Consider the following 25,083-nt stretch of genomic DNA (forward strand, 5'->3'; position numbering starts at 1 on the left):
TATAAGACTATAAATGTTGTTTTGCATGAGATCTGTTAATGATTATTGTTCCTGAAAAAAGTGAACTGTCCATAATGGGATTTCTATTTTTGCAGGACTGCTCATCAAATCTTCTCCTATTGATAATCAATAGGAAGATACTGACCAGTAATTGCTACACGTATGCAGGAGAATAGGTTACTTAGGGCCTGATTCTATAGAGTACTCAGTTTTGCATCCTTCATGCCAGGCAAGTCGCGCTGCGTGGCATATTGAAGCTAGATGTATGAGGACACATCTGTTAAGGTGCGTACTCACTGGGCGATATTGCTGAACGATTGCACGATTACAACATCGTAATCTTGCAATCGCTCAGTAATCGTGCACTTTTATGTCAGAAACGACCAGCGACGTGCGCTCCCGCTTGTCATTTCCGACATTGTCCATCGCCTGAACATGCAGGCCAGTCTGCCGATAAGGACTGATTTGCATGTTCAGGAATGATGGACTGTGCACTGAACGATCAGTCGTTCATTGCAGGCAGACACTACAGGTGATCAGGAACTACGATATGATTACGATGTCTTTCCTGATCGCCCAGCGTATACGCACCTTAAGTCTCGTAAGATGAGGAGTGCTCTAGTTTAGCCTCCATTCTCAATGCAGACAGATAAGCTGAGCAGGCAGACCTGACAAAGCACAGTGAGGGACCTAACCTCTGATATGCGCTACTGCACATGCACGGTGTCTCCGCGCATCTTTCTCCATGGTATTCATGCCAACTAGATGTGACTCCAAGACTCTCCAATACACTAGCTATGCAGAGCCTATACAAACTTAGAGCTCAGACACACGGCACACTACTACACCCAGCAATACCCTAAAGCTCCAGGCTGCTTCTATATGCCACAGTTATACATGTTATATCCCTGTGTCTTATGCTATTTGTTGTTCTATCTGGTTCAATAAACCTAAGAACTAGCTAGTTAAGCTGTACCACGTGTGGACTAATCACCACCAGCACGTAACAACTGTGCAACACACTCACCATCATATAAACATTGGCCAAGTGCATTTCCTCCCTTAAACCCATATGCCACAGTTCTCTATAGGCCCTCTGTTTTGGAGTTTGTAGGGATGAATGGAAAGTAGAAAGTTCCAGCAATTCGACATTTTTTTATGGTTTATTTCTAAGCACTCTTAGTATAATTAAACCTCCCAAAACACTTATATAAATACACAGTTCCACTTTATGTATTATGGATCATCGTACAATAATTAGTATAACTTATGCAGAATATGTTGAGCTCCTTCTATTTGTTACATAAAGCTTGGTTACACTTTCCCCACCTAAGTGACAAATCTTATAACCTCCACCCTCCAAACTTCACATTTGAATGTATGAACTTCTAAGGAAGTCTGTTTCTTACTGTGCAATGTGACTTTTACATAAGATGTAATCTAATAGACTCAGGGCTTCATTCAGAGCCGCTCGTAAGCGGCCGCTCGTTCGTTCCGAGCGATGTTCGCACAACTGCGCATGCGTACGGATCATTATACACATGCGCGAACCAGTCAGTGCGGCCGAAAATCGTTTGTTCGTTAAATAGCGAATGCCTGCTATTTTGAGTGACAGGATGAGGCGTATGTGGGTGGTAACAGGGGAAGGTGCTTGAAAACGGGGAGTGGAGATCCAAACGCAGGCGTGCTTAAAGGTCAAAACGGGCGTTTTAAGGGTGTGCTTATTTAAAACAGCAGCGTAATCGACCACGTCACTTGGTTATTTTATAGCCAGAACTGCTCGCAAGATAGCGGTAGGAAAAACCAACCACAAGCGAGCAGTTCATACGCTGTTCGATGTACTCGATTAATCTTTTAAATAGCGGACATGACGTAGGATGCGAGCGGCCAGGGGGCGTATTTTTCCAAAAAACGACCGCATGTTTTGTTCGCTCGTTCAGACCTAGAGGCGTGAACAGACTGCAAAGAGCGAACGGTTAATTTGAATAGCCACCCCTTTTTTCTGAACGAGCGAGCGCAAATAGCGTCCGGCTCTGAATCAGACCCTCAGTCCTTGCAATAGATCAGTATGTTGGAGCTTGGAGTTATCCGTGACTGTCTGAGAACATGCATGAAAAATCTTAATTTATTCAGCATTATCTCCTTGCATTGCTGGAGGCTGTATGTGTGTTTCACACTTTAAAATATTTTATAGAGTGTGAAACATCCTTGGGCAGATTATTAATTAAAAGGTTGTTGTTAAACTCTTTCATGTGTAAGTAGTGGAAAAATGTGGTAATTGAGAACTTTTGGTGGAAGTTATTTAAGGACTGCAAGACTGTGTATTAAATGGCAGGTACCCCTGCAGACCACACAAGCAATCCATTCCCAACCTCAGGTCACTCCTCTGGCTATGTGCTTCTCTGACAGGGAGACTATATCAATCACATAATGTTTTCTGGAGAGCTTGGATTTTTTTTTCTAGCTAGCAATTAAGTTATTCATTTTTAGGAGTCTTCTCCATACTGATGGTGATTTATTGGCTTGTACATGTACATTTGCTTTAAAAAAAAAAAAAAGCATTCCATTATAGCACCTAATATGTTACAATCATAATATTTCATTTATTTATTTATTTATTCATTAAATAAAATAAATGAGAATTTAACATTTCAGTAGACTCTAATGTGCCCCATAACTAAATACTTTTCATTTTGTTTGTGTTATCATTGAACTATTCTGTGGAGAACCACCACTGAATGGGACTACAGATGTAAGAGCTATATGTAAACATACATCCTTACTACTTTGCACGTTAAACAGCACAAGCAGCTGATTAAAATGATATTCGGCTTGCCTATATTCTGTGTGCTACTGCCGATGTATTTGCATGTGAAATGCTACATTACAGTGTCACAGCATGCCGCATACCATTTTAATCAGACACATTTGAAGGTAAAACGTTGCACGAAAAGACCTTCAGTTCTACTGAGTTGCACTGTGCTCACGTGTTATGCATGCTTGCCTACCCTCCCGATTCTGCCGGGAGCCTCCCGAAAATCGGGTGCCGCTGCCGGCCCCCCGGAAAGGCAGGCAAGCCTCATGGCGACCGATGACCCGTGTGATGGCTCCAGACAGAGGGACTTCCTGGTTTAACACCCAGAAGTCCCTATGGTGTCCTTCTGCCGATAAGAAGCCCATAGGCATTACCCACCGGGACGAAGCACTGGAATGCATCTGCATTTTCCCCTTTTAGTACATCTCGGCCCAAGAGTGTTTATTTAGGCATGCAGCATATATAATACAGTAATGTTTTGGGCAGCTATGTGCACTTTGAACTTGATATATATATATATATCATCATCTCCATAAATCTACTTGTATGCCGTGTCTGTGTTCTGGTAGTTTTCTTCACATTGTAAGGTTAACTATACCAAAGCATTTATTATGGTTTTTGTTGATTTTTTTTTTTTTTCTTTCCATCAAATTTTATACAGTTTTATACCAAATTCTGTAATTTATTGCTGATTGAAATCCATCGCAAAAGAATCACATGAGTATCTTAATTAGTCTTTGAGATATTAAAGTTCAAACAGTGGGCCTGATTCAGAGCCGGACGCTCTGACCAGAGCGCTCGCTCTGAATCAGGGCCCTCCTACATGAAAATGGAGCGGCCTTATGGATGCTCGCATAGCTGTGGGTTACCACCCACAGCTTATGCGAGCGTCCATGATGATGGTCGCGATGGTCAAGACCATCGCGACCATTGGGCTTGCGACGGAGACCCTGCGGTAGGGTCTCACTGCCGCAAGCCCTGGAGTGATTTTGGCTCTATCAGAGCCAAAATCACTCCCACTGACATCACTAGTGATGTCAGTGGGGCCGGCTTCAGACGGTAGGCGTTCCCATGGGAACGCCTCCATCTGGCAGCCACGCCCCCGGCACGCCCACCAAAGGGGGCGCGCTGTCAATCAACATCGACAGCACGCCCCCTTTGGAGCGAGACCCGGAGCTACTGAGAGCCCGTCGCTATCCGGGTCTCGCGCATGCGCACGACGGAGCTCCCTCCGTCGTGTGCACGCACAGTGGGGTAACATCGACCCGCTTGTGAGTGTCCTGCGCTCGCGAGCGGGTCTGAATGACCCCCAGTGTTCCGGACAAAGGGACTTATGGTGCATACACACGGTCAGATAAAAAGGTCTATTGAAACGATAACTATATTGTTTGATAGTTTAAATCGTCCTTTTTTTAACCCCCTATAACGACCAAACGATGGTTGATGCGCGGGCACGGATGGACGATATCGATCGATAGTGACCAGGTTAGCCTGTTTACTATAGGGACCCGCGGTCGTTGATCATGGGTCGTTACGTTGTTTGGGGGTTGGTGCATATTGCTGGATGTTCGATATCGAACATCCAGCACATGGAGGACGATCAGACAACGATATCTGATTGTTGGCTGATCGTCCCGTGTGTATGCTCCATAAAGGTGCGTACACACGGAGCGATAAAAATTAATGATAACGATATCATTCATATTGTTCAGTTTTATGTACTTACCAACCTGTCAACGACCAATGATGCGCATTCCCGCATGGGCGATAAAGATATCTTTCATCGTCCATGCATGCAGGCCAACTTGGACGATATCGTCAACTTTGCCTGTTCAGAGATGTGGCAGGATGACTTCACTGAAAGATACCTTTCAATATATATATTGTGACACAGTCAGGTTAGGGGGACCCTCTCCTGGGTAGAGGACTCCTTCCTTTCACACACAGCAGCTGGGAAACAGTATGCCAGACTGGATTCGAGTACAAGCTGGTCGGCGCCAGTCTTTATTGTACAGTGTCAGAAATAATATAAAGAAAACATAAACATAAATCCTAGCCCTGTCGGGGCACTAACTTCACAGGTGGTTCCCTCACTACCAGAACCTGGCAGGGCCTAATGCCCTCACCAGCAACAAAAGCACAGCACAACACTCACGGATAGGTTTTCAAGTGTCTCTGAGCAAACTCCCTGTCTGCTCTCCCAGGTGAGACAATCAGCCCTCAACACACTAGGCTTATATTGGCCACTCTCAGGTGGAAACCCTAACAAGCCTGTTACCAGGCTGCGAGAACCAAAACCTGGAGTGGCCGTGGGTGGAGCACTCCCTCTCCTCTCACCCACAACCCCCAGGTCCCAAACCGGCTTTTCAAAAAGCCGAAACTCAAGCCTGCTACACTGCAGACTTTCTCCTGGGGGTTTAAAACACATAAGACAGGAATCTGGGACAAATGTAACTGCCACAGACCACTTTACCAATGATCCCATCACAATATATATATATTTTATGACTAGTATGCCCGTGGCGAACATTTCGCCACGTTGTACCCAGAACATACATACGAAAAATGCTTCGCTAGCTAATCGCTAGATCATATGTTAATATGATAGAAACATAAATTCACATTTAATGTCTCAGTTTATTGAGTAAGAATAAAATTAAAAACGTATATCATTGACAGTTTTTCAAGTACCTAAAAATTTACTAAAATTATTATCTTACAGTTTATTGAGCAAATATATTAAATGAGAAACACATTATTGCAACAGTTCAGTATAGAATTTTTGGTCTAATATTCCCTTTTATAGAGGAAAACATGCCACCTGTTTATATATACTATACATGCTTTATTACATGGGTACACAGATACTTCTAAACATACAGTCATATACATATAAAAACACCTACAGAGACCCCCATGTACATATTTGCACATATATTCATATATACAGTCAGGTGCATAAATATTGGGACATCGACAGAATTTTCATATTTTGGCCTCTATTCACCACCACAATGGCTTTGAAATGAAACAAACAAGATGTGCTTTAACTGCAGACTTTCAGATTTAATTTGAGGGTAATTACATCCAAATCAGGTGAACGGTGTAGGAATTATAACGGTTTCTATATGTGCCTCCCACTTTTTAAGGGGCCAAAAGTAATGGGACAAACTAAACAATCCTAAATCTAACTTTCACTTTTTAATACTTTGTTGCAAATCCTTTGCAGGCAATTACAGCCTGAAGTTTAGAATGCATAGACAACACCAGATGTTGGGTTTCATCCCTGGTGATGCTCTGCCAGGCCTCTACTCTAAATGTCTTCAGTTCCTGCTTGTTCTTGGGGCATTTTCCCTTCAGTTTTGTCTTCATCAAGTGAAATGCATGCTCAATCAGATTCAGGTCAGGGGATTGACTTGGCCATTGCATAACATTCCACTTTTTAGACTTAAAAAACTCTTTGGTTGCTTTTGCAGTATGCTTCGGGTCATTGTCCATCTGCACTGTGAAGCGCTGTCCAATGAGTTCTGAAGCATTTGACTGACTATGAGCATATAATATTGCCCGAAACACTTCAGAATTCATTCTGCTGCTTTTGTCAGCAGTCACATCATCAATAAATACAAGGGAACCAGTTCCATTGGCAGCCATACATGCCCACGCCATGACACTACCACCACCATGCTTCACTGATGAGGTGGTATGTTTTGGATCATGAGCAGTTCCTTTCCTTCTCCATACTCTTCTCTTCCCATCACTCTGCTACAAGTTGATCTTTGTCTCATCTGTCCATAGGATGTTGTTCCAGAACTGTAATGGCTTTTTCAGATGTTGTTTGGCAAACTCTGATCTGGTCTTCCTGTTTTTGTGGCTCACCAATGGTTTACATCTTGTGGTGAACCCTCTATATTCACTCTTGTGAAGTCTTCTCTTGATTGTTGACTTTGACACATATACACCTACCTCCTGGAGAGTGTTCTTGATTTGGCCAACTGTTGTGAAGGGGTTTTTCTTCCCCAGGGAAATAATTCTTCTGTCATCCACCACAGCTGTACGCAGCACTTAAACCCTCTAATTCATTATCCACCACAGTTGTTTTCCGTGGTCTTCCGGGTCTTTTGGTGTTGCTGAGCTCTCCGGTGCGTTCTTTCTTTTTAAGAATGTTCCAAACAGTTGATTTGGCCACACCTAATGTTTTTGCTATCTCTCTGATGGGTTTGTTTTGATTTTTCAGCCTAATGATGGCTTGCTTAACTGATAGTGACAGCTCTTTGGATCTCATATTGAGAGTCGACAGCAACTGATTCCAAATGCAAATGTCACACCTAGAATCAACTCCAGACCTTTTACCTGCTTAATTGATAATGAAATAACAAGGGAATAGCCCACACCTGTCCATGAAATAGCTTTTGAGTTGATAGTCCCATTACTTTTGGCCCCTAAAGTGGGAGGCACATATAGAAACCGTTGTAATTCCTACACCGTTCACCTGATTTGGATGTAATTACCCTCAAATTAAATCTGAAAGTCTGCAGTTAAAGCACATCTTGTTAGTTTCATTTCAAAGCCATTGTGGTGGTGAATAGAGGCCAAAATATGAAAATTCTGTCAATGTCCCAATATTTATGCACCTGACTGCATAGGTACATACACTCAAACATAGAAATACACACAGATACACTTATATACAGAAACACATTCCCAGAAGTACCTATGATGCCATTTGCACGATGGCCGCAAACTTCATTCTCAGTCCTACAGCTGGCTCTGCCTCCTCGTTTTCAACCATGTACTCCCCAAGGGAGGTGGGGAGGAGAGAGAAGGGGAGTAAAGCTGCTGGGGAAAGGTGCCTGCGCTTGTTTCACAGCGGACGTCAGCCGATTATGTCAGCACTGTGACAGCCCGGGCGGACAGACCAGTGTGGGATGAAGATGGGTTGCAGTGGGGTCCGGGATAGTGACGGCTGATTAGATGTCATTTGATGACGTCAGCGCTTTGACAGCCTGTCTAATAAGATATCCCTACAAGTCGGAGCTATTGTAATGCTTATGTGGGGGCATGTCTGAAGGTGTTTATCTTGTTCAAGAACTCCTTTGGCAAATGTAATACTGTATCCTCATCATCCGTCACAATAGTATCCAAACTACAATATTGCTCAGACTCTCCATGAATTAAGAGTGCGTGTTTGTTATTGCCAGTCAGAATAATTTTATTAGATAGCTCTGAAATGGATTCTGAGCTATCACCGTAGCCACGCCCAGTTTTGGTATTTAGTGATTTTTTTTTTTTAATCAGTTTTATTCCAAATTATGTAATTTACTGATTGCTATCCGTTGCCAAAGAATCAAATGAATCTCTGATTTTGAATTTCTCAAAAACTAATTAAAAGATCGTTCCGGAGAAAGAGACTAAGCAAATTATATATATAATATGATATCACTCTTGCTCTCTGCAAAGGGGCCCAGGGGGATGTGCCTACTGTACCCTCCCTCCCCTTAATCTGGCTCTGTGGCTGCAGGCTGGGAGACGGGCAGAGATGGCTGCCTGGCTGCTCTGATTGTATGCAATTCCCATTCACCTATTTTTTAGCAAAATAGATCACTCACTGGGTAATTTTTATAAATATATTGGACTAGAGGAGTCTCTTTAACATTTAATTTCACTGGATCACAACAGGGTTTTTAAAAAACGAAACAAAAAAAAACGCTGTCTGCCACCATGTGGTTGTTGGAAGGAAGTGCGCTTTGAAGATTTGTTTCTACTACAGTATATTCATGAATGTCAGGAGAACATAAAGGTGAGTTCTTAAAACTCTGTTTGTCCTTCTGTAAGCCTATGTTTAGTGAATTCATGTTGGAGCAGACACATTTAATATGAATTATAACATTCACAGGAAGACAAAGGCAAGAGATGAACATGATGAGGATAAAGCATGCAAAGAATGCCCCTCTAAGGTTAGGTGACTCCGCAGAGACCGCTGGCTACTATAACTTGATCTCAGCACTGACCTTTATATCCCATTAGGTCTCAGTGAATGAGCGCAGCATGACACAGCATGAATCCCTTCCCCTGCCTCCATAAGTGTCTGAGACATCCGTGATCCCAGTTTCCTAATAGTAGATGGTGTTTTTATTTCTGTGTGTGTGTGTGTGTGTACACACACATCGAGGAGCATTAGAAAACAAAAGAAAAGATACAATAACATTGTCAATTATATCATTAACTGATTTAACAAAAAACCCCATCCAATGATGGGCACAATTAAATCTAATAAATGATAAATTCACAATCGGCAAGATATAAAAATGACACTCCTACCCAGGGCATCTTTTTGTGGAAAAATAGGTTCAGGAACTGTGGGCAAAACTACTGTTGGTGGTGTATGTATGTATGCGTGTGTGTGTGTGTGTGTATATATATATATATATATATATATATATATATATATATATAATCTCTCAGTGCTCGAAGTGTGCCGGTATGTAACGGTATGACATACTGGCACTTCAAGCACTGAACTTTTTTTTTTCCCCCACGTTTTCAGGACTGCACTGTAATGAAAGTACAGGCAGCTGGGGCGCAGCTATGTGCAGTACTAATAATGAGTCTGAGTGACCCTCCCTCCCTGTCCGCCTGTGTGTGCACTGTCCTCCCTCCCTGTCCTCCTGTGTGCCTTCCTCCCTCCCTGTCCCCCTGTGTGCGCACTGTACTCCCTCCCTGTCCCCCTGTGTGTGCATTGTCCTCCCTCCCGGTCCCCCAGTGTGCGCACTGTCCTCCCTCCCTGTCCCCCTGTGTGCACCGTCCTCTCTCCGTCCCCCTGAGTGTGCGCGCCGTCCTCCTTCCCTGTCCCCCTGTGTGTGCGCCGTCCTCCCACCCTGTCCCCCTGTGTGCGCCGTTTTCCCTCTCTGTCCCCCTGTGTGCGCCGTCCTCTCTCCGCCCCCCTGTGTGTGCGCCGTCCTCCTTCCCTGCCCCCCTGTGTGTGCGCCGTCCTCCCACCCTGTCCCCCTGTGTGCGCCGTCCTCTCTCCGCCCCCCCTGTGTGTGCGCCGTCCTCCTTCCCTGTCCCCGTGTGTGCGCCGTCCTCCCACCCTGTCCCCCTGTGTGCGCCGTCCTCCCTCTCTGTCCCCCTTGTGTGCGCCGTACTCCCTCCCTGTCCCCCTTGTGTGCGCCGTCCTCTCTCCCTGTCCCCCTTGTGTGCGCCGTCCTCTCTCCCTGTCCCTGTGTGTGCGCCGTCCTCCCTCCCTGTCCCCCTGTGTGCGCCGTCCTCCCTCCCTGTCCCCCTGTGTGCGCCGTCCTCCCTCCCTGTCCCCCTGTGTGCGCCGTCCTCCCTCCCTGTCCCCCTTGTGTGCGCCGTCCTCCCTCCCTGTCCCCCTTGTGTGCGCCGTCCTCTCTCCCTGTCCCTGTGTGCGCGCTGTCCTCTCTCCCTGTCCCCCTGTGTGCGCCGTCCTCTCTCCCTGTCCCCGTGTGCGCGCTGTCCTCCCTCCCTGTCCCCCTGTGTGCGCCGTCCTCCCTCCCTGTCCCCGGGTGGGGCAAGTGTTAGGACCCAGGGGAGGTAGCAGCACACAAAATGCAGGCTCTGATCTGGTAGTTCCATATTACCTGCTTCTGTGTTTAATTTTTTTTTTTTAAATGGTGTGGCCCCGCCCCCCAGAAAACAAATCGCACCGGGCTTTGGAGCCCCAGTACTGGTTGTGCTAAATACAGGGGACAAACAACGTAAGGGTCCCCCGTATTAAGCACAACCAGCACTAAGCTTTTCAGAACCAGTCCTGGTTGCCAAAATATGGGGGACAAGTCCCCTGTATTTAGCGCAACCAGCACAGAGCTCTGAGCTGGTTCTGGTAATACAGGGGGAAACAATGCGTAGGGTCCCCCTGTATTTACCAGAACCGGAATCCTTCTAGCGGGGTGGTGATGGCACAGCCAGGGGAGCCCTTTCACCGGGCCCCCCAGCAGCAGCATCACCCCTGATCTTTAGTCAGCCCAGGCCGGGGATCCCTGAGGAGTTGGGGACTCCCTCCAATAAAGGGACCCCCTCCTCAGAGCATCCCAGGGTGATAGCCCGGGGCTATCCCCAGAACCCCTGGGCGGTGGGTGCTGGGTTGATTATGTAAAGTGTGGTGCATATGAAAATATAAATATTGTCTTTTGCTGTGGAACTACAGTTCCCAGAAAGCCTCCCCCACATGCTGGTACTTGGAGAACCACAAGTGTCAGCATGCAGGGTATTACGGGCTTACTGGTACTTTTAGTTCCACAGCAAAAGCAATATTAAAAAAAACACAACACCGTAGAAAAGTACAATTTTATTAAAACATACATGCACACACTATCTCACATACTCACCTAGTATTCCTGAAGCCAATCTGTCCTTTTCTCCAGTAGGTAATCCAATGGGGAGTACCTGTAATAAAAATTCCATACTCACCTCCTCCTATGTGTGGATCAGGTCCTCTTCACACAATCCAGGGTCCTGGCAAAAAAAAAAAACGAGATACCCGGACCCTCGCACAACTCTCTAAGAACACTACTCCCCGAATGACAGCTCTGCCCGGGATTTCAGTACAGAAATCCTGGTGCGGGACGCTCATTGGCTGAGAGAGGCGAGCCTTCCGCCTCTTAGCCAATGAGCTGTTCTCAAAATTGACTTCAATGGTGAGAACTGAGCGTGCCCTTTTCAAAAATGGTGCCTCAGCACCATTTTTTAAGTAAAAGATGGCCACCGTGAGGCAATCATGGCTCGCGACATCATCGCCCTGCCCCCTCGGCTGGCTTAAATATAGCCAGCGCGAGGCCCCATCCATCAGTCATCGGCTGGAGAGACCAGCTGAAGCATGAAGACGCCGCGGAAGCCCTGAATGGGTGGCGGCCGCGCAAAAGAACTTAATGGGCGCCATGCTCCAGGAGAAGACGCCGTAGAAGTCCTGGGGGAGTGGCAGCCATGTGAAAGAGCTTAAAGGCTGCTGCCACACAGGTGAAGGTGCGGCATAATAAAATACTTTAAAACACGTTTTATTTTAATATTTCTTTTGCAAGGATACTATAGGTGCCAGCAGGCCCTTAATGCCCCGCCTGCTGGTACTTGTGGTTCTCCAAAGTACCAGAATGCGGGGAAGCCTGCTGGGACCTGTATTACTACCGCAAAAGACAATATTTACATTTTCATATGCACCACACAACACAATCAACCAGCACCCACAACCCAGGGGTGCTGGGGATAGCCCTGGGCTATCAGCCTGGGCCTTTATTGGGGGCCCCCAGCTCCCTAGGGATCCCCAGCCTGGGATGACTAGTGGTCAGGGGTGATGCTGTGGCTGGGGGGCCTTGTGAAACGGCTCCCCTGGCTGTGGCATCACCCCCCCACACCCTGCTAGGAGGAGTCCGGTGCTGGTTATGGTAAATACAGGGGGTCCCCATCCGCACCACTGTTTTCCACCCATCTGCATTACTTTGGCTACCCCCCTCCTCTGTACTGCTTAACCTTCCCTCCTCTACACGCCTTTGTGTCTTACCTATCCACGCTGCTGTGTCTCCTACCCCATCCACACCACTTTTATCCCATATGCACAGCTCTGTTTTCTGCTTTGACTTCAGTTGCATAGACTGCAAGTGTATTCCAATGAGCACATAATTCTGTGAATTAGCAGCTCTACCATTTTGTGAGTGACAGCAATCTCATTCTGTGAGAGTGCTGAATCTGCAGTTAACCACAGGGTGTGATGGCATACCATATCTGTATTGCGCAAGGGACACGTCCATTAAGGCGTCAGCCTTAATGATTGTAATTTCATTGCTTTTTGAAGTTTGAGTGGCAGAAAATCAATAGGTTTTGTGAATTTTCAGATCTTGTCTAAGCAGCCTTAATGGGACATGTCAAACCGCAAGGTTTTTTGTCTATGGAATTATATATATATATATATATATATATATATATATATATGTATATATACACACATTATTGCCTTTAGCTTGCGCTTCACAGTAAGCCAAATTGCAAACTAGAAACCTCAATTTTGTACAGAAGCTGCTCCTCTCTTTACAAATCCCCTGTTAGAAGGGTTACCTTCAAATACCAACAAATTTGAGGGAGGGCACTAGCAATATCTATAGCACCATACATTCAGTCCTTTTCAAAAAGAAGGATAAAGCACTATCTGGATCCAATAACACTTCCAATTCATAAACCACTGGATATTCAATTGTATCAGATTGTATACATCTGGATATTCAATCTACAGATGTATGTAGATCAATAGGATATTCCTTCTCTTTAATGGTTTTTCCTTTTGTGTTTTTACTGTGAACAAACCCTCGCACCAAGAGACACCCAAAGAAACAAATCAGTATACCATTACTAGTATTAATATTTCATTATTACATAAAATCCATAAAATATATAAAAAACTATTTTTTTAGATATATACAATACATTTACTATGATGAATTTACAGAGACAAGCACAGTTTTTGGGTAAAAAACAATATTATCCCACCTTACACTTCAGCGGTTCACATCAGTGGAGACCCCAATTAAAGTAACCCAACGCGTTTCGTCCTAATAAGGACCTCTTCAGGGGTAACACTTGAAATTGCACCACACCGAGCAAATGGTAAGGATTCACTGAAATCAACACAACTTTTCTCTCTAAAACCGATACCTGGACCATAAAATCAGTCCTCCAGCTTCATCAAGTGTGGAGGACTGATTTTATGGACACTTTAATTGAGCACGTTTGTTGGGGACCCCACTGATGTGAACCACTGAAGTGTAAGGTGGGATAATATTTGTTTTTTTACCCACAAATGGTGCTTGTCTCTGTAAATTCATCATAGTAAATGTATGGTATATATCTAAAAAAAATGTTTTTTATATATTTTATGGATTTTATGTAATAATAAAATATTAATACTAGTAATGGTATACTGATTTGTTTCTTTGGGTGTCTCTTGGTGCGAGGGTTTGTTCACAGAGGAAACCCAAAAGGAAAAACCATTAAAAGAGAAGAAATATCCTATTGATCTACATATCTGATACCATTGAATCTCCATGGGTTTATGAATTGGAAGTTTTCTTGGATCCAGAGGGTCTTCTCCAATAAGAAAAGAGTTTTGTGAAGGTTGCTCCAAGCTTTGCTATAAAGAAGAAATTGAGAAGATACCAATACATGTCATCAATTAAGTTCCAGATAGAACTTTATCCTTCTTTTTGAAAAGGAGTGAATGTCATTTATTGAATGAATTAAGATAAGTACAATTAAATTAAGGTGTTTAAGATATTGCTAGCGCCCTCTCTCAAATTTGTTGAGATATATATATATATATATCTATCCTTACAATACTATGCTAAAGTTTTAGGCAGGTGTGCAAAAAATGCTGCAAAGTAAGAAAGCTTTCAAAAATAGAAGTGAATCTTTTTTTTATCAATTAACAAAATGCAAAGTGAATGAACAGAAGAGAAATCTAAATCAAATCAATATTTGGTGTGACCACCCTTTGCCTTCAAAACAGTATCAATTCTTCTAGGTACACTTACACAAAGTCAGGGATTTAGTAGGATTAAAGTCAGGTGTATGATTAACCAATCATACCAAACAGGTGATAATGATCATCATTTTCATATGTAGGTTAAAACATAAACAATAGTGTAGGAGGACTCCGTATGAATTACCGCCGGACCTAAGCCCGGCGGATGAAATACAGACACCGGAAGGCCAGCACATGAAGATTCCGACTGAAGTAAGACCCTCCCCTTTCCCCCCCCTAGTGCCTTACCTCCCCCCAGGGGTACCTAAACCTAAGCTTCCTGCGGGGGGGAGCCTGACGTTAACCCCCCCTTCCCTAGACTAACCCTAACCCTCCCAGGGGGGGTCCCTAACCCTAAGTCCCCATGGTAGTCCCCAAACCTAACCCCCCACCCCACCCCGCGTCTAGCAGATCCCGACGCCCGACTTACCTATGTTCTGTATGTCGGCCGCCGGGATTTCGGCGTGGGGCTTATGATAAGAATCTGTATTTACACGCCTATCATTAGTCCCATGCCGGGATTTCACTGTCAGGAAGTCGGCGATCGGCATTTCGACCGCCGGCCTCCTGACTACATCCCGTGTAGGAGGCTTAAAACTGGGTGAAGAAATTTTAAATATGTGGCTGTAACAGAAGGCAGTTTTTCCGCCGAAGGGCTGGAGAGCGGTACAATGAGTGTCTGCAGGCAACAGTGAAGCATGGTTGGGGGTTCCTTGCAAATTTGGGGCTGGATTTCAGCACATGGCGTTGGGGATTTGGTCAGGATTAATGGCCTCCTCAATGCTGAGACATACAGGTAGGTACTTATCCATCATGGGAGGCATCTGATTGGCTCCAAATTTATTCTGCAACAGGACAACGACCCCAAACATACAGCCAATGTAATTAAGAACTATCTTTAGTGTAAAGAACAAGAATGCTGGCTCCTACCCATTCACCTTGAGCCAGGCACTGCACTGTAAAGCCTGGCAGTGTGGGGAGAGTCTTTGGGGGCAGTCTGGGAGTGCTGGAACCGCTCCCAGAGTGATATAACCTTGGAGGGGGCTCAGCAAGGCCATGTCCCTCCTGGTGAGGGCATGCACCCTTTTTGGATGCGATCAGGGAGGCTAATTGGCGCACTGAGTGTCACCGTCCCCAGTGAAGCCACTGCTCTCAAGTGAATAGGACAGATGTGTCCTCATACACTATTGCTAGAGTCACGCTAAACAGACCCTTTCGGCACGCCAGGTTCCTTTTTTATGACTAAGACACCACGAGACTGCACTGATTATTTTCATTTGCAACACTTTTATATCTGTGCAACTCAATCTGTAAATGAAGTGCTTTGATGCAGTGGCTGCAGCTTTTTTTTCTACACCAAATTTCGTAGTACCCAGCGTTGCCCAGGCAAGTCTGAGACCAAACATCACTAGAAAAAATGTTTTGAACGAAGGGCTGTACTTAAACTGGCGTGTCATCACTGCATGCTCGCATGTGAGCGGCCCTGCGGCTGTCATCACTACATGCTCGCATGTGAGCGGCCCTGTGGCTGTCATCACTACATGCTCGCATGTGAGCGGCCCTGCGACTGTCATCACTACATCAGGGCCGCAACTAGGGGGGGGCCAGAGGCGCACGTGCACCGGGTGCCGGATTGCAGGGGGTGAAAATAGCTGACTCGAGGTGGCTTGGGGGAAAACGGCCATCCAAAAATGGTCACCGCCAAAGAGGAGACAAATGCTAGAGGTCCTTACTGGCCCTCTAGTGTCTGTCTCCTCCTTGGCGGCAGCCATTTTTGGATGGACGTTTTCAGCAGATTCCATGTGGACTAGCCGTCCGCAAGGACTCTGCTGAAAACAGCCATCCAAAAATGGCCGCTGCCTAGGAGGAGACAGATACTAGAGGTCCTATTCGCTATGCGAATTCGAAGTGAAAATCGCAACTCGCACCTAGTGGGATTGACCCCATAGACTTTGACGGCAGATAAGAACCACTTGGCCCATCTAGTCTGCCCCTTTTCCTGTATCCTTTAGGCTACTTCAACCCTATTTGCTCCTTACGTCTCTCTCAAGGATATTCTTATGCCTATCCCATGCCTGTTTAAATTGTTCCACCGTTTTGACTTCAACCACATCTGATGGGCGGCTATTCCACTTATCCACTACCCTTTCTGTGAAGTGATGCAATGCACGCTTACGTGAAGCTCTATGCGGGGGGTGTGCATATCGAGCAGACGGGCAGCTGTTCACTCCATGTGTGGGGACCGTCCGGTCGGCCGTCGCATCGCAAGGTGCATATCACACCGTCTATGGGGCCCTTAATATCAAACCACTACCAAGTTATCTGCATTGTGAGGGCTGGCAGCTCTTATGAATAGCAGTCTCAGACAGTATCTCCACGTTAATGTATGCCTGCAGACTATATATAATTGAGAGCAATCAGTAGACATGACATGTTTATTGTAGCAGAGTCCTACAGATTGTGACCAAAGAAACAGACATACTATAAGCAACAACATTATGGATTTTACTACATGCAGCTACTCCATTCCAAAGTTCTGTGGTAAGCAATTTCAGACTTGCTTACTGCTGTGCGGCATATTGCCTAAGAACTGTGAATTTGTATATACTGTATTTTCTACTTGACCTTAGTTTATCTTGGACACAAACTAATAGCATCAGTTTGATTGTGCTAAATTATTTTGGATGGCATTTGTTATCGTAATATAACATATTTGGTGTATATATGTATATATATATATATATATCTTATATGTGTAGAATGAAATGTACATTATATTTCAAGTAAGCTAATTGGGTCGCCCATGAATGCCAGCTGACTAGCAGCAATACAGATTTCCCTATTATGTGCTCTGTGTGGCGCTCATGTACGTTGGAATTGGTACATCAGTACCTAAAAAACATGAAAAAATACAGCCTATGTTCTAACCCTTCCTGTAAATAATTATTATTATGCGAATTGTCAGGTCAATCGGTTAATAGGTTTGGCCGTGATTGATTATGAAACATTCAACGTTTTTGTATATTAGTACGGATAAAACTTGGTCTGGAATTATAAATTGCGTATTTTATTCGGGTAGGGCCAGCTACACACACTTGCCATGCCACTATTACTGGCTAGTAAGGGTTGTGTTGGTAGGTTTATGGGGGGGGCGGGGAGTGGTTATTGAGGAATGAAACCAGCCCTGATGAGTCTTGAAAATTAAACTGAAGGTTTTTTGAGAATATGGCCTGCTTTATTTGTTTTTTTATTAGTGTTAAAATTATGTTGAGTATTGCCGTTTGTGATGGTCATTAAGCAGACTGTTACAGTTAACTTTTCACTATTAAAATAAAGTAAGGGCCATATTCAACTGCCGGCGAAAAGCTGTTATCGGCGATACTTTTTCAGTGATCACGTCATTTTCGCCAATCTGAATTTACTCGGAAAGTCACTTTTTCGCAGGGTTCGAACCATTATCACCTATGAATAGGTGTCGGAAAAAAGTGCAGAATTGGGGTTTTGGGGTAAATACCTCCAGAAAACACCCAGCACCCCTTGCACTGTCCCCAAGGGTAAACTGTGTCAAAAAAAATTCTCTTTCATCCACTAGAGGACACTGGAGGTGCTTACGCTGGGGTATAGAGGTGTGGATAACTGGAGCTGGCACTTTAAATAATTTAGAAGTGTGAAGCTCCTCCCCCTCTATGCCCCACCAGCCCTCAGTTTAGAAAATGTGCCTTTGGAGCCGGTCACAACCTGCTGTGCTCCAGCAAGCCACATAATTTATTTCTTTTATTTCATATATATATTTTATTTTTAGTTTTGCTTTCTTATTTTAAGACATCTTTTACATATTTTTTCTTAAGTACCCTTCACCACCTCTCTAAAGGTGGGGTCCGGGTTACTGGCACCCTGTTAACTTCCTGGGTTACAGGAAGGAGTGTGCAGCGCTTAACCAAAAGCATCTGACAGCTCCTTAATGCTGCACACAGCACACACACCACAGCTGCCTTCATGTGAGTGCTGTTCAGAGGAGCCGTCCGGAGAGGGAGCGCAGTGAGTATAAATCACATGCACATCCCCCGTCTCCTGTCCCGCGGCCAGCACTGGCTTCAGAGAGTGCGACAGCGCTGCTCATTAATTACACTATCTCCCCTCTCCCCGCTGATGAGCATGGCTAGCGGCTCCTACTCTGCAGGGCTTGCACAGGGGGGAAATGATCCTGCAACGGGGGCAGCCATTTTCCGGCCCTTACGGCATAAAGAAAGAGGGCGAAGCCTAACAGCGCGGGCACCCTGTCTCAGTAGAGCGGGCTCCCTGTCTCAATAGAGCGGCTCCCTGTCTAGATAACGCGACAGCGGCTGTGTGCACAGCGTGCTGCCGTGTTTAACCTGTTTTAAAGACTGCATCTCTCCACTACAGGTCGTATGCAGTATTTACAGAAGGCTGATTCTCCTGACTACATCCCTGACAAGAGGTTGTGAGTAACACTGGGGTGTTTGGCAGGGAATCTAATCTGTGGAAAGAGTGGGGAGTGCCTCTTCCTCTGTGTCCCAAACCAGCCTTCTGTTTTATTTCTAATTTCACTTCTGTCCCTTTGTGTCTGGGTGACTGTGTGTATCCATTTCAAACAGAACAAAAGCGGCTCAAAGATGTTTGTCTGTTCTAAGTGTAACAACAAACTATCCAAGCCGCATGCTGCTGGGTCCACGTTATGTGATGCTTGTATAGCAATAGATCCACCTATGGCTATTACTGCCTCACCTGCTCCCCCATGGGCCGCTGACATGGTAGGAGTAATGACAGATTTAACGTCTGAGTTAGCTGAGGCACGTAAGTCTCAACCTCTCTGGGTGGCGGGGCTAACCAAGTCTCTAGACACCCTGGTGCAGGTTATGGGTACAGTGGTGCCTTCACCCTCCACCTCCTACCAAAGACCGACACAAATGCGTACTCTGGCGACTGTTCTCCAATCAGAAGAGTCGGATGAAGAATTCCTAGCTACGGAGGAAACAGAAGAGGGGGAATTGGAGGAAGCGTAACAGGACCCTTCCCCTCAAGAATTAGAGTACACTTCTCCCGGGGTGGAATCTCTAATTTTGGCGGTCAGAATAGTTCTGAATCTACCTGAGGATGTAATACCTGCATCCCAGGAGTGTGAATTATTTCATGAACAACCAAAGAGCTCTGCGGTTTTTCCGTTCTCACAGCAACTTCAACAGCAGCTCTCAGTGGCCTGGAAGCAACCATATAAACTGTTCCAAATTCCACGCTGGTTTCCGTCTAGCTATCCTTTTCCGTCATCCATGATGGAAAAGTGGGAAACACCCCCTCCAGTAGATGCGTCAGTCTCCCGTCTCTCTAAGAAAACAGCACTCCCAGTACCGGGAGCTACAGTACTAAAAGATCCTTCGGATCGTAAGTTGGAGACAACGCTAAAATCAATTTATACTGCAGCGGGTGCTCAACTTAGACCCACCCTTGTTACCGCTTGGGTTAACAAGGCAGTGGTCGGCTGGGCTGACCAGTTGATTACCGGTTTGGACTCTGGTACCTCCAGAGCAGAGTTACATCTACTAGCAGAACACATCCGTGAGTCTGCAGTTTACCTGGGAGAAGCTTCGAAAGGTATCAGTCAGATTAGTGCTCGCATATCTGCTTCTGCTATTTCGGGCCGCAGAGCCCTCTGGTTGCGCGCTTGGCAAGCGGACGCAGAATCCAAGTGTGCGGTGGAGGGTTTACCTTTCACTGGCGATATGCTGTTTGACTCGGAACTGGACAAACGGATATCCCAGGCCACGGGGGGTAAGTCTTCCTTCCTCCCGTCGGTTGCTCCAGCTCCCAGAAGATCTTACAATGGACCTTCGTTTCATTCCTTTCGTGCGCCACATTCCTTTCGTGGTAGAGCCAGAGGTGCTCCCACGCAACATAGATGTGGCAGAGGTAGAGGTCGTCCACACACTGTTGCCCGTAGACCAGAGCCTAAACCAGCGGAAAAGCAGGTGGCATGACGGTCTTCCGTCCCACCTGGGACCTCCTGCAGTGGGAGCCCGCCTGCAAAACTTTCAACAGGTTTGGAACCAGACCTCTACAGAACCGTGGATTTGCAGACTAATTTCCCTGGGGTAGCGAATAGACTTCGAAGTCCCCCCTCCACCTCAGTTCTTCACCACAAGTCTGCCAATGCCTGCAAGCAAGGCCAAGGTTTTACAGGAGGCTATCCAGTCTCTAGTAGTATCATCTGTACTAGTTCCGGTTCCGGAGCATCAGAGAGGTTTGGGGTTTTACTCGAACCTGTTTGTAGTACCAAAACCAGATGGCTCGGTCAGGCCCATCTTAATCCTCAAGTCTTTGAACCTGTATCTGAAGATTTATTGCTTCAAAATGGAGTCTCTGCAGTCAGTCATAGCGAGCTTGGAACCAAGGGAGTTCCTATTATCCCTGGATATCAAGGATGCCTATCTCCATGTTCCCATTTGGGAACCTCACCAGGCTTTTCTGCGTTTCGCCATATTGAAGGATCATTATCAGTTTCGGGCATTGCTGTTCGGGTTATCCTCGGCTCCCCGCGTCTTCACCAAACTCATGTCAGTCATGATCGCTCTCCTTCGGTCATCAGGAGTGAACATAATCCCTTATTTGGACGACCTGTTACTCAAGGCTCCATCGGTATCTCTTCTATCAAATCAGGCCTTACTGACATATCAGACCCTAATCCAACACGGTTGGATAATCAACTTCAAGAAATCAAATCTCAATCCGTCCCAGAAACTTCTGTTTCTGGGCATGATCTTGGATACGGCCTCACAAAGGGTTTTTCTTCCAATAGACAAGGCCCGGGATATCCGGTTGTTAGTTCAACTGGTCCTCAGAACAAGGAAGGTGTCTGCGTCTCTTGGGGAAGATGGTAGCAGCTTTCGAGGCACTACAGTTCGGCCGGTTCCACTCCAGGGTGTTTCAGCTGGACCTGCTAGCACAGGGGTCAGGGTCTCCTCTGCTTCTTCATCGACAGATCCGTCTGAGCCCGGTTACCAGAGTGGCCCTTCTTTGGTGGACACAATCCAACAATCTGTTAGCGGGCAGAAGATTCGGAGTGTGGGACTGGATCATCGTAACAATGGATGTCAGCCTTCGAGGATGGGGAGTAGTAGTCCTCGATTATCACTTTCAGGGTCGATGGTCCCCTCTAGAACAGAAGTGGCCCATAAATGTGTTGGAACTCAGAGCGATTTACAATGCTCTGATAGAGGCAACAGACTTTCTAAAGGCTCGTCCGGTAAGAGTTCAGTCCGACAATGCGACGGCCGTCGCTTACATCAACCGCCAAGGAGGGACTCGGAGTCGCATGGCTATGCGGGAAGTAACTCAGATCCTTCGGTGGGTCGAAAAACAGTCATTAATCCTGTCGGCGGTATTCATCCCGGGTGTGGACAACTGGGAAGCAGATTACCTAAATCGACAGGATATGCATCCCGGGGAATGGAAGCTTCGTCCAGAGGTGTTCAACGCGCTGATACGTCGATGGGGATGTCCTCAGGTGGACCTCATGGCATCGCGATTGAATCGTCAGCTCCCAGTATATGTCTCAAGAACTCGAGACGTATAGCGGTAGACGCCCTGACGAGTCCGTGGATCTATGACTTCGTTTACCTTTTTCCTCCGATTCCGCTTCTTCCTCGTCTTCTAAAAAGGATAAAATAAGAATCAGCCTCTGTAATTCTCGTAGCTCCGAACTGGCCTCGGAGAAGTTGGTTCTCGGACATTCGGTCCCTATTGTCAGACGATCCGTGGCCCCTTCCTCTACGCCCGGATCTTCTACAGCAGGGTCCATTCATACACCCCAACTTAGCGCAACTGCGTTTAACGGGGTGGCTCTTGCAACCGATATCCTAAGATGCAGGGGCATCCCAGACGCGGTTATTCCCACCATGCTATGTGCCAGGAAGCCAGTTTCGGCTGCGCATTATCATCACATCTGGCGTGCTTATATCTCATGGTGTTCCAGTCGGGGTCTTCCGTCTAGAATTTTTCGGTTGTCCCGTTTTCTGCTTTTCCTTCAGACGGGTCTGGATTCTGGCCTTCGGCTGGGAACTCTAAAGGTGCAGGTTTCTGCCCTCTCCATTTTCTTTCAAAGAAAATTGGCCCTCATTCCTGAGGTGCAGACGTTTCTTCAAGGGGTCTTGTGCATGCAGCCTCCTTTTGTACCTCCGATAGCTCCCTGGGACCTAAACTTAGTGCTTCTGTTTCTTCAGTCGCCCATGTTTGAACCTTTGGAGGAGGTCGATCTTAAGTACCTGTCTTGGAAGACTGTCCTCCTCCTGGCTCTCGCTTCGGCTCGTAGAGTTTTGGAATTGGGTGCTCTGTCCTGTAAGCCACTTTACCTTGTGTTTCATGCTGATAGGGCAGAACTCCGGACGGTAGCCACCTTCCTTCCCAAGGTTGTGTCGGCTTTCCATATCAATCAGCCTATTGTGGTACCGTCATTGCTGGAGGACTCTGGTGGATCTTCTACCCTGGATGTGGTTAGGGCTCCCTCCGTAAGTCTAAGTCGCTTTTTGTCCGCTGTTCGGAGGGGTTGGCCGGCGTCTAAGAAGACTTTGGCACGTTGGATCCGGCTGACTATTCATCGGGCTTATGATAGTGCTGACCGTCGGCCTCCTTCGTCCATTTCGGCTCATTCCACACGTTCTGTGGGTGCGTCATGGGCGGCCGGTAGAGGAGCCTCCACGTCTCAATTGTGCCGTGCGGCAACTTGGTCTTCAGTTCACACGTTTGTCAAGTTTTACAAATTTGATACGTTTGCTACTTCAGCATCCCGTTTTGGCCGCCTTGTTCTGCAGGTGCCACAGAGCGCTCCCGCCTGTGGGGAAAGCTTTGGGACGTCCCCAGCGTAAGCACCTCCAGTGTCCCCTAGTGGATGAAAGAGAAAATGGGATTTTGGTACCTACCGGTAAATCCTTTTCTCTGATTCCACAGGGGACACTGGACGCCCACCTCTGCGCTCTTAGCCTGCCTGTTCGGCTCGTTTGCATTGTTGGATGCTTCTGTCATGTGTGTTCTTCTGTCCTTTTTTTTTTGTTTACTCCGCTTGTTCTCCATCTCCTCTCGGTTTTCATTTTCTAAACTGAGGGCTGGTGGGGCATAGAGGGGGAGGAGCTTCACACTTCTTAATTATTTAAAGTGCCAGCTCCAGTTATCCTCGCCTCTATACCCCAGCGTATGCACCTCCAGTGTCCCCTGTGGAAGCAGAGAAAATGATTTACCGGTAGGTACCAAAATCCCATTTTCAAACGTTACCCAGGACAACTCAAAAAAGTACTTTCGTTTTGGGGGCGAAAAAAAACAAAGTTGGGGGACAAACTTCTAAACTAGAGAAATACACTCAGGAGGGGTCCCCAAGTATGCCACAGGAGGTTTTTTTATTGCAGGTGGTTGCGGCAGGTGGATTTTTCATGATTTTTAAAAGTTCACATTAGCCACTTTAAAAAATGCTTGCACCCATTTTCATGCACCCCTAATTTGCTGGGACTACTCATTTTTTTTTTTTTTTAAACTTGCTAAATGCTATTCTTCATCACTTTTTCAAAGACGCTAAACAGCACCTATTGAAACCATTTAAAGACCAAAAATACCTTCAGCAGGGCTATTCGGGGGTACCCATAGTGAACCCCCATTTCACAGCATCTTTAGGGGGGTGTCAGGCTGATTTCCCCAAAAATGACAGCACTTTTTGCTCACTTCGTTTTCACCAGGTCCCGTTTTCGCCGATTTGGAATTGAATACGGGGATACGCGGGGACTAGCGCAATACTTTTTCGCACCCAAAACCTCCAATGTCGGTGAAAAACTCCGGCAATGGACTTTTCGCAGCTAATTGAATATGGCCCTATGTTTTACTAAGTACATTGTGAAATGTAAAGAATGAAGAAATAATGCAAAGACTTGTTTTGTGGGATGGTCTTCTGAACAGTGTGTTAAATATGATAAATGGTTTTTGTTTGTTTTTTTGGGGAAAAAAAAATCGATTTTCCTTTGTTTAAAAAATTCAACATAGTTCAGGTAAATACTGAGGAATAAATGTAGAATAGTGTACTGTGACAAATGTTAATAAATATTAAATAAGACAATATGGTATTTTATGTAATAGATTTGGCATTTTCAAACTTATTTTAGAGAACCATTGAAGACAGGGAAAACACATTTATTAGCAGATTTTTTTCCATTTTCTCCATCTTGGTGCCATGTGGCTGGAGAAGGGTTAAAAGTCTTTCATCCTTGATCAAAGTGTGTATAGTTATAATAATCCCAATCATCAGATTGGAATTACAGTGTGTTATTTCTCAGTTCTTAACCTTGTCCATATGATGATTTATACTGTACTGTAAAAGATCTGAGAGCCCCTCACTTTATCACTTCCCAACTTCTGGTGTGTGCGTGGCTGCAGCAATATTGGATGTGTGTGACTGGCATCACCTTGGTAGACTGTATCTGGACTCAATTCTTCATAGGAAATATTTGATTACCTGTCCTATGTGTGCTCTGTGGTTCAGTCTGCTATTGCAGTTATTTCATTACTATCACTATCTATTATACCGTATGGGTACATTCCATGCCAAATCATCACATAAAAAGTAACTTTTCAACCAGACTGTCTCAGATTTTCATGAATTTTGGTAGGATGATAGACGGCATGAAGTAACTTTCATATGTAAAATATGTAAAACAGTGTTCATGCTAAAGGGTTGCAAACATGACAAAATATGTCA

General features: G+C 45.6%; 1 protein-coding gene and 1 pseudogene across 1 annotated transcript in view; both read left to right on the plus strand.

Annotated features, from left to right (window-relative positions):
* Positions 1–25,083, plus strand: part of EDN3 (endothelin 3) — a 160,743-nt gene that overhangs the window by 101,353 nt on the left and 34,307 nt on the right. The gene's annotated exons all lie outside the window — the stretch shown is intronic.
* LOC148540665 (uncharacterized) overlaps positions 1–25,083 on the plus strand; it is a 122,832-nt pseudogene that overhangs the window by 90,526 nt on the left and 7,223 nt on the right.

This window comes from Taudactylus pleione, unplaced genomic scaffold, assembly GCF_031769625.1.
Source record: "Taudactylus pleione unplaced genomic scaffold, aTauple2 ptg000018l, whole genome shotgun sequence".
Taxonomy (NCBI): Eukaryota; Metazoa; Chordata; class Amphibia; order Anura; family Myobatrachidae; genus Taudactylus; species Taudactylus pleione.